Source organism: Chionomys nivalis, chromosome 18, assembly GCF_950005125.1.
Source record: "Chionomys nivalis chromosome 18, mChiNiv1.1, whole genome shotgun sequence".
In the NCBI taxonomy this organism is placed as follows: Eukaryota; Metazoa; Chordata; class Mammalia; order Rodentia; family Cricetidae; genus Chionomys; species Chionomys nivalis.
This window is the reverse complement of record NC_080103.1, coordinates 28,666,981-28,676,501: the sequence shown is the minus strand read 5'-3', so window position 1 is coordinate 28,676,501 and position 9,521 is coordinate 28,666,981. Positions and strand designations below refer to the sequence as shown.

The window sequence follows — 9,521 nt, the reverse complement described above, 5'->3', positions numbered from 1 at the left end:
TTTGGGGCTTCATGTTCTAAGGTCTCTCGCTTTCTGCATATTTTCTGGCTGTGGGTCTCTGTCTCCATGTCCTGCAGGAGGAAGCTTCTCTTCTGATGGCTGAATAAGGCATAGATCTATGAGTAAGGCAGAGTGTTGTTAGCAGTCATTTTATTGCTACATTCCCTTAGCAAAACAGTAATAGGTTCTTCCCCTAGGTCCCTGGGTTAGTCTTAGGTTCTTGGCCGCCACGCAGTATTGGCTATGGTTTCTATCTCCTGGAATGGGCCTTAACTCAAATTAGATATATTGATTGGTGACTCTCGCAAGCTTTATGCCACTGTTACACCAGAATATCTTGCAGGCAGCTCACCCCTGTAGATCAAAGAGCTTGTAGCTGGGTTGGTTATTGGGAGAAGCTGTTAGTTAGTTCCAGGCTACCCAGACCACAAAATAATCACACAGAAACTGTATTATTTGCCACATTGTTTGGCCAATAGCTTAAGTGTATTTCTAGCTAGCTCTTATATCTAACCCACTTCTATTATTTTATATTTTACCACGAGGCTCGTGGCCTATGGGCAAGGTTGCAGCAATAGGGAGAGCCACCAGTAGCCTTGGCAATAGCCTGGGTTATTTGGTGGTTTCCATGGGACCCCTTTGGCCAAGAGCTTGATTAAATGTAACCCATTCCTGGTACTGGAAGCTTCACGTGGTGATGAGAGATATCCAACTGGGGCTCTGTCTCCTCTGTTATTAGGGAATTTTATTTAGATCATGTTCATATACATACATACTTTAGAAAAGCTTCTACTGTATTAGGTTTCCTTACTATCCTCAAATGGCCCTAGTTTTTCTGTCGTTTCCCATATTCCCTCCCTTGTCTCCTTCTCCCCTCCTCCTTCCTGTTTGTCTCTCCCATTCCAGCACATAAACCCCCATCTCTATTTCTTCATTTATTCAAGCTGAGATTCGGACTAATCTTGTACATAGCTTTTGATGCCCCAGGGACTACTGAGTCAGGGGTTTGTTCCATATCTTCTCTCCCTTTCTCTTTCTCTTTCCCTTTCCCTTTCTCTTTCTCTTTCCCTCCTCTTTCTCCTCTTTATCCTTTATCTTCTCTGTGTGTGTGTGTATTTTGAGATATGTGTCTCAAATAGGATATGTGTCTCTACATATCCTTGGCTGTCCTGAAACTCACTATGTAGACCAGGCTCACAGAGATCCACCTGCCTCTGCCTCCAGAGTTCTGAAATTAAAAGCACATGCCACCACCTGGCCATATCTGCTTCTTGAGAGCCTTATTATTTTTTATTATTTATTTATTATGTATACAATTTTCTATTTGCATGTATGCCTGCAGGCTATTATAGATGGTTTGTGAGCCACCATATGGATGCTAGGAATTGAACTCAGGACCTCTGGAAGTAACAGGCAGTGCTCTTACCCTCTGAGCCATCTCTCCAGCCCCATCTGAGAGTCTTATTACTAAACTTCACTAAGGCTGGCATAATTTCTCTGTTGCCATGCCATTTCTTCTGTGCTGTAGGAGATGCGAGTCTCCTTCCTGTCTTTGAGATTTTGTTCCTATTTTCCTTTTGCTTTAGCCCTTTCCCTTCCCATTCTGCCTTTTCGAGTCCCTCACATGTATTAATACAGTTCAAATCAACCTTTCTCCAAGTAACCTTTCTGAGCGCTCCAGCCCCCACTACAGTCTTCTCTGAATTTCCAATGTACTGTAGATTTCGGTCCTTAATTACATGCTGTCTCCTAGAATTACATGTTATCTCTGAGTAGACCCAATTATTTTCATTCATCCACTCAACAATTATCTGTTGAGTAGCTCCAACGTGAAACGCTCATTTTCTGTGTTATAAGTGCCTTGTAGCAGGTACCTATTCCACAACACTGAACTTTAAATGCTTCACCAGTTCTTAGATCTGGGGGACAGGACAGATGGCACTGGGAAAACAAAGAATCAAAGTACAGCTCGGCTGTGAGGGGTAATTCGTTTTCTCTCTCTTTTTTTCTTATCCTCCACCTCCCTCTCTCCACCCATCTCTGTCCTCCTCCCCTCCACCTCCCTTTCTTCCTACTGCTCCCTCCTCTTCTTCCTTCTTTTAAAGACAAGTATAAGTAGGAGCCTGTAGAGATGGCTTCGTGGTTAAGAGTACTTACTGCTGGCTGTTCTTTCAGAGGACCGGGGTTTGAGTCTCAGCACCGACAAACGAACAACAGCTTCAAGGGATCCAACACCCTCTGCTGGCCTCATGTATACTTCACACACACAGTATGAAGACATACACGCAAGCAAAATACTCACACACATAAAATAAAACATAAAATAAGAAGTCTGTAACTACTATTTAGTGCTTTGGAAATTTTTATTAAGAAAGGGGTTAAAATTTAGAAGAAGCCATTGTATTTTTACAACTTGGAAATTATTAGTCACTTCTCAGAAAGAAACACCTCCAGAATGATGAGACAAAGAGTCCTTCGAAAAGGTTCTTGAGCTGGGGATGGAGCCCAGTTGTTTGAGAACTTGCCTTGCGTGCACAAGGCTCCAGGTTTGGTTCCCAGCACTATGTACACCAGGCATGGTGGCTCATGCCTGTGATCACAGCACTCAGGATTTGGAGGTAGGAGGATCAGAAGTTTGAAGCCATTATCCACTGTGTAGGAACCTGGAGGCTGGAGGCCAGTCTAGAATGAGATTTTGCCAGAAAAAAAAAAGAAGATAAAGAGGAAGTTATCCTATAAATCTGGTACTAATGGAGCTATTAACAACATCAATATCAATACACTAGGGACTATTCTTAGTGTTTGACACATTTATTTGTGGAGTCCTCACATAGTCAGGATATAGTAACAGATGTAGAAATGGCGAGGCAAGCTCATTCTCAGTGAACCGATTTTCAAATCCAAAAGATGGGCACCAAACTCACACCCTGAACACTTGAATACACTGTTAAAGAACGAATATTTCGCTCTGCACCTTTCCCCGTGGGACATTGCTGTGCTTGGATTTCTCATTTCCTGTTTCGTGAGTTTTCTCCTTATAATAAATAAAATATAATTGTTTTATCCTAAAAAAAAGAAAGAAAGAAAAAGAACGAGTATTTCTCTGCTGCTCTTAGGGCAAGGCCTGTGCATTATTATGGTGCTTTTTTTTTTTTTTTTTTTTAAATCAAAAAAGACTCTCAGGAGTGTATTTGGCCTAGGCATACCTTGAGACTTTTGTTTTTTTGTTAGGGGTAACTGCAATTTCAGATGTAGTTGAAAGAAATTGGCCAAGAGTTTACAGAAGTGCTGGGCAGAAGTGACTCTCAGAGCAGAAGTCAAAACTGTGAGAGAGAAGGCTTGCTCAGCTGTTGTCCACCCTCATTCCATGAGGAGGTACGCAGTAGAAAAACAGCTTTATAGCAGTCCTGGGCTAGCCTGAACTAGAGAATGAGACCTTGTCTCAACAAAATAGAAACAAAACAAACAAAACCACGCCACACAGAGAAGACGGGAAAACGGGAATCCATTCTCGTTTCTCCCAGGGACATAGCTGGAGAAGACTGTTAAGCTGGGCAAGCTGTGGGCTTTCTTATCTTTGCAGTTGTCTTCTCCATCATTCGCTTTGGTCCCTTTCAGCTCCACAGTGTAAGCAGGAAAACCTCAGAATTGATTTTATATCTCTTTGGCTCTTGTTGTTGTTGTTTTGATTTGCTTTTTGTTTTTGAGGGCAGCAAGACAGACCAGCTGGAGAGACCAAGCCCACTCTCAACCTTGGGCCTGGTGACAGCATGTCTGTGGAATGTGTACTGCCTGGCCTGGTTCTGGGATGATAAGATTAAATGCTCAGAGAACAACAAAAGAGCCACTTAAGAGCCAGGGCTGAGCTGTTCAGAAGCCCCCATGGAGCTTCCTGGCAATGGACTATGTTCTTCAATCACAACTGATGCTCTAACTGGACAGAGTCATCCAGGGATAGCCTTGGTTTGACTTTCTAACATAGATAATACTAAATTATTTCTGATGTTCTAGTTTTTTCTTTTTTCTCTTCCTTTTTGCTATATCAGAGCTGTGTGAAATTACTGGAATGCTAGAAGTGAATTGTCAGTGTGTCCTGTCAGAAGTTGAACATTGTTTTCCCTGTGAAGAAAGAATAAACCTCTACCCCTGTCCAGAGTCTTTGAGGGTGTTCTCTTTTCAGAAGAGAGCACTCCCAGGTCGGGTGGGGTGGATAATCACATTGTCCTCAGAGACGCCTCCTGCAGGAAAAGTTTAGAGTAGTGGACAGCTGGGCTTATCGATTTCCAAGCTAAAATGAAGCCACACCTGAATACAAACAACTGCACAGGGTGAAACTGGAGATTTGGGAGAGTCAACAAAAGGCAAAGTTAAGATCAAGGTCGTACCAGCAAAAGGAAGGAAAGTGGACTGCAGGAGGGTGAGCTCAAGAGAGCTGAGTTCAGGCGGAAGCTCCAACCCAAGTCCCCTCCTCCTTCTCTCTGCAAACCTTGCTACTTCTCAGAAAGTTTGCCAAGCTGGGCAGTGGTGGCGCACGTCTTTAATCCCAGCACTTGGAGGCAGAGGCAGGCGGATCTCTATGAGTTCGAGGTCAACCTGGTCTACAAAAGCTAGTTCCACACTCGGGAGGCAGAGGCAGGTGGATCTCTGTGAGTTCAAGACCAGCCTGGTCTACAAGAGCTAGTTCCAGGACAGGCTCCAAAACCACAGAGAAACCCTGTCTCGAAAAAACAAAACAAAACAAAACAAAAAAAGCTAGTTCCAGGACAGGCTCCAAAGCTACAGAGAAACCTGTCTCTAAAAACAAAAACAAACAAACAACAAACAAAACACAAATATTATTTTTTAAAAAAAAAAAAACAGCAGAGATACAAGGAATGGAATCACTGAAGTGATTGGGAAAAATTATAGCATTGGGTTGGCATAGAGTCTACAGAGAGAATTCATTTAAATGCAGGTATAACCTGGAGAGGATCCTACTAGACAACTAGCAGAAACCAGCAATGACGATTTTATTATTAATTAATTTTAAGATTGGCTAGCAGCTTCCTAGAAAAGAGAAGTTGGAAAGCCAGGGCTGTGGCTGGGCACAACCAAGAGCTAGAAGTTAATCCCGTCCCCTCCACTTCCCCTTTCAGAATGTTGACTTCTATTCAACATTACTTCCCCCCTTTTCTTTCCACGGCTAAGCCTGGTATCCCCCCACCCCGACCCCAGTTACTGTAAGAGAGCTATCAGCTGCCACTCTCAACTTTCTGTTTCTGAGGTTCAAAGAACTTTCTAGAGCCGCGTAAGTCACTCTACAAATGATCTTGAAGAGAGTAGAAACTCAAACCATGCTCATTCAACTGGTTTCCACCAAACACCAGGGAGTATAGGCTCTTTTCATATTTGGGCATGGGCATATTTGGAAATCGACCCTCTGTACTTGTCTGTAGAATAAACTCTTTATAGTTTTCAAAGGATGAAAGCGTGCGGAATTCAGCTCACACTTGACTCTTCAGATTTAACCAGGGATAATATTTTCTTAAAGAACCAATTTTAAATGGAAATTTTTTTTATTTAAGCATGTACCTTTGTATGGGTATTCACATATGAATTCAGAGGCCTACAGAGACAAGAAAGGGTTGTTGGGTCCCCTGGAGCTGAAGTTACAGGTGGTCATGAGCTGTCTTATTAATCACTGAGCCATGTCTCCAGTCCCACACTCCTTATGAATCATCTCACCAAGCCCAGGGATAATATTTTTAGTAACAATATGATTTTATCAATAACTCCACCTACATTTTGGAATCTGATGCTGAATTGTGTTATATTATGCTAGGATGCATTGAAGGTTGGCTAGACTCTGGCCAAAGGCTTCTCTTGCAGCGCAGTTCCTTTGCTGGAGTTATCTCTTCAGGAGGGCGGAAGTGGGTGGTCCCCAGGTTTGATAAAGAAATGATAACACGGCTTCAGAGCCCTGTTTATAAATTACAAAGTAAGGGTAATCCTCGACTCTACCCTCCCTGCCCTTTCTGTGTCTCTTCTCACTGCACCTTCTCAGACACTGTCCTGTACAGGTACCCAGGAAACTGAACAGTGATAAAGCCGTACGTGTTAACTCTTCCAAAAGATGTTGGTTTGCTTTGCCTTTTTAGGGCTGCGACCAAACCCAGGTTCTCGGGCACACTTCAAAGGTGCTCTACTACTGGGTTACTTCCCTAATTGAATGCTGTTTTTTTTTTTTTTAATCATGAATTCTCAGAATCAATAATCTCTGAAAACTAAAGTACGCAAATAAGTAATTAAATGAATGAACAATACTGTGAGCTTCCTAATGCTTCTTTCCCATATATTATCTGCCTAAGACTGTTCTCACTCCGTCTTTTACAGGGCTATCTCGGATTTTTTGATCATTGTTTTATTTCATTTTTTATTCAGCTATTGCCTCATTTTTCCTAAGTATGTGAGGTCACATACAATAACAAATGACAGACTCGGAAATAGTAAGCTACAACATAATAAACACAGACTTTAAAATGGCAACCTATAAATCAGGCCCAGAGAAATAAGAACCAGAGTAGAAAGTCATGGCCAGGTATGAAAGTAGAACTCAAGTGAACCCCTAGAGTTAAGTTTCAGGACTGGTCTAGGATTCCAGTGGAAAGGGAGACATGATCTGTATACATCGGTCTCTCCTCACCTTTCTAAACACTCAGCTTCTTAGGGCAAATACACACAGCTTTGCCCAATCCAGAGCCCCCAGAAGAAACTTCTCCTGTGAAGCTGTATGTTTCAATATCATCACCATTCCCACAAAACTAAAAGCGAGTAAATCTTAACTGAATAAAATAACGAGTGACTGTAAGCCGTGCTTGAGGTATGAAGGAAACAGTGAGTGTACATGGTATGACTCGGGAGACCCGTGTTTGTTTACCAACTTATGTCTCAGGAGCAAATAACTAGGGATTTAAGAACTCTCGCTTGTGTGCTCTGGAAACATCAGGCAATCACCTGCATGCTTGCATCATTCTTTGATTCATATGGAAAGAGCTGAAATGATGTTCACTTGATAACTGTTTGCTGAATGACGCTGATCGTGTGGTATTTTGCTGTGCGTTTATGCCGCTCTTCACATAATGAAATACTTTTGATCAATGGGCCATTAAGACAGTAACAGTGGTGTCTAAGGAAAAGTTTTATTTACCCTGTTTATCTCCATCCTGGACAATATCGACTAAACTGTAATAGATGCTAGGCTGGCAGGGGTTAATTCAGACACGTCTCAGCCCATCTTGATCATATCACACATTGTCTTGGAAAGCCCTAATCCCCTTCTGCCTGCCTGTGGGAGTTTCCTGGGCCACTTCCTGTTCCCAGTCCCTGCTCCTCTCTTGTTCTGACCCCAGCAAGGACCTTGGCCCAGTTTCCTGGAGACAATCTGTGTTTAGCCTCTGGCTCCTTACCCCGAATGTCAGTGGATGGGTGCTTCTGCCTTGCTCTTCTCTTCAAGTTCCAATGCTGGGCCAGCTTGCCATGTTTCTTTGGGTCTGTGAGTGGGTGTGCAACCAAACTTAGCTCCTTCCTGAGTGTACTGGAGTCAGAGTAAACCCATATGGTGAGCACAATGGTTTAACAAAGTGAAAATACTCAAAGTGCATACGTGTATACACACACACACACATGCGTGCACACACACACACCTGAAATGTTCAAACATGTATCCTTCTGTCCTAGTTATCTTCTTGTTGCTTTGATAAACACCATGACTAAAGAGTAACTTGAGAAGGAAAGGGTTTATTTCACAGCACACTGCCATCACTGAGATAAGCCAAGGGAGGACATCAAGGCCGGGAACCTGGAGTTAGGAAGTGGAGACCATGAAGGAATGCTGCTTGCTAGCTTGCTCCCTCTGCTTTGCTCAGCTGTCTTTCTTATACAGGCCAGGCCCACCTGCGTGGAGATGGCATTGCCGGAAGTGGGCCAGACCCTCCTACATCACTTAACAGTTAAGAAGATACCCCACAGACACAAGCCAGTATAATCTGCTCAGTTCTTCAGTTGAGGTTCCCACCTCCCACATGACTTAGGTCTGTGTCAAGTTGACAGCTGATCTAATATGACACCATTCATCCATCTGAAAAATGTTCAAATGTGTAGCCATCAGTCCGTTTCTGCATCATGTGCCTGGCACTGAGATCATGGAAGTAAGTTTTCTTCATAGTCTTATATTAAAAAATAAAAGAAATTTTCATTTTAAGACTTTTTGCTATGTAATTTATCATTTAGCTATAGAGAGGAAATAACTAAGCAGGCAATAGGAAGAATGATATGGTAAAGATGATGTGTTTTCTATAGAGATTCTCAAAATGGGGTGATCTTGCCAAATCTACAACATCTGAAGAGGCTTTGTTTCAGTTGTGAAGAGGTGATACAGTGGCTGGAAGTCAGGCATGCCCCTAATTAGCCCACAATATACAGGACAGCCACCCCCATGTTGCTAATCATCCCACAATACATAGGAAAGCCCCCTCAATATCACTAACTATGCCACAGTATACAGGTCAACCCCCATAATGCCACTAACCATCCCACAGTATACAGGACAGCCATCCCAAATGTCATTAACCATCCCACAGTACATAGGACACCCCCTCATCAAATGTCAGTAAACATCCCACAGTACACAGAACAGCCCCCCCATATGCCACTAACCATAACATGGTACACAGGGCAGCCTCCTATAATGAGGAATTATTGAGACCAAATTATCAACAGAACCAAATTATCAACTGGGGGTGTGACTCAGAGGGAGGATGCTTGCCTGTCATATACAAGGGCCCTGGGCTCTGTCCCTGAAGAAACTGAACAGAATTGAGGTATAAAACCCCCGACTACTGGATATGCTGATCCAAACGTGTCCAGTAGAACCAGTCTACAAAGTTTCCTTTAGCCCGTTGTGAGTTCCAATAATAATGTCTGGCATTTGTTGCTCAGGCTGTGGCAGGCATTCTGGGAATACTTTCAGCTGATCATACCATTGAACTCTGAAACCCCCAAAGGATACACATCATTATTAGCTTGATTTTAGAGGTGAGATGAGTTTGGTGGAATAAAGAAACGCACACAAATCCTTACCTGTCAGGGGAGATACCACGGTAATGAAAGGGGTTTTCCCAGGGTGAGGCTTATCCAACGCACACCAGATATGCTGACCCCCGTGACTGCCACAAACTCAACGGCATACTTGGTGGCGGTGGGGGAGCTGGATACACGTTCTCCCCTGTTGAAATGAAATTTTCCTAACAAAAGGAAGAAACCCACACAAGGGCTGGGAGAAGGTACAACAGTTGCCTAGTATGCATGAAGCACTGGGTCCGATTCCAGAGTTGCCAAAGAGACAAGGCACTAAAAAGAAAAGAAATCCCAAAGCTTGGCCCAAGGGCTCACTGCCAGTGGCAGAGAAGGGCTTTCTGTTGACCCAGGAATTGTGCCTCTTCATCTTCACCACAAGTGACCGCTTTAGCTCAGATGTGGAACTC

The 9,521-nt window shown here is 43.2% G+C and overlaps 1 non-coding gene across 1 annotated transcript; it reads left to right on the top strand.

The window, feature by feature from the left end:
* Positions 1-9,109: 9,109 nt before the first annotated feature.
* On the top strand, positions 9,110-9,265 carry LOC130890283 (U1 spliceosomal RNA). Its single transcript, XR_009058723.1, has one exon. It is a non-coding gene; the product is annotated as a U1 spliceosomal RNA (small nuclear RNA).
* Positions 9,266-9,521: the final 256 nt, after the last annotated feature.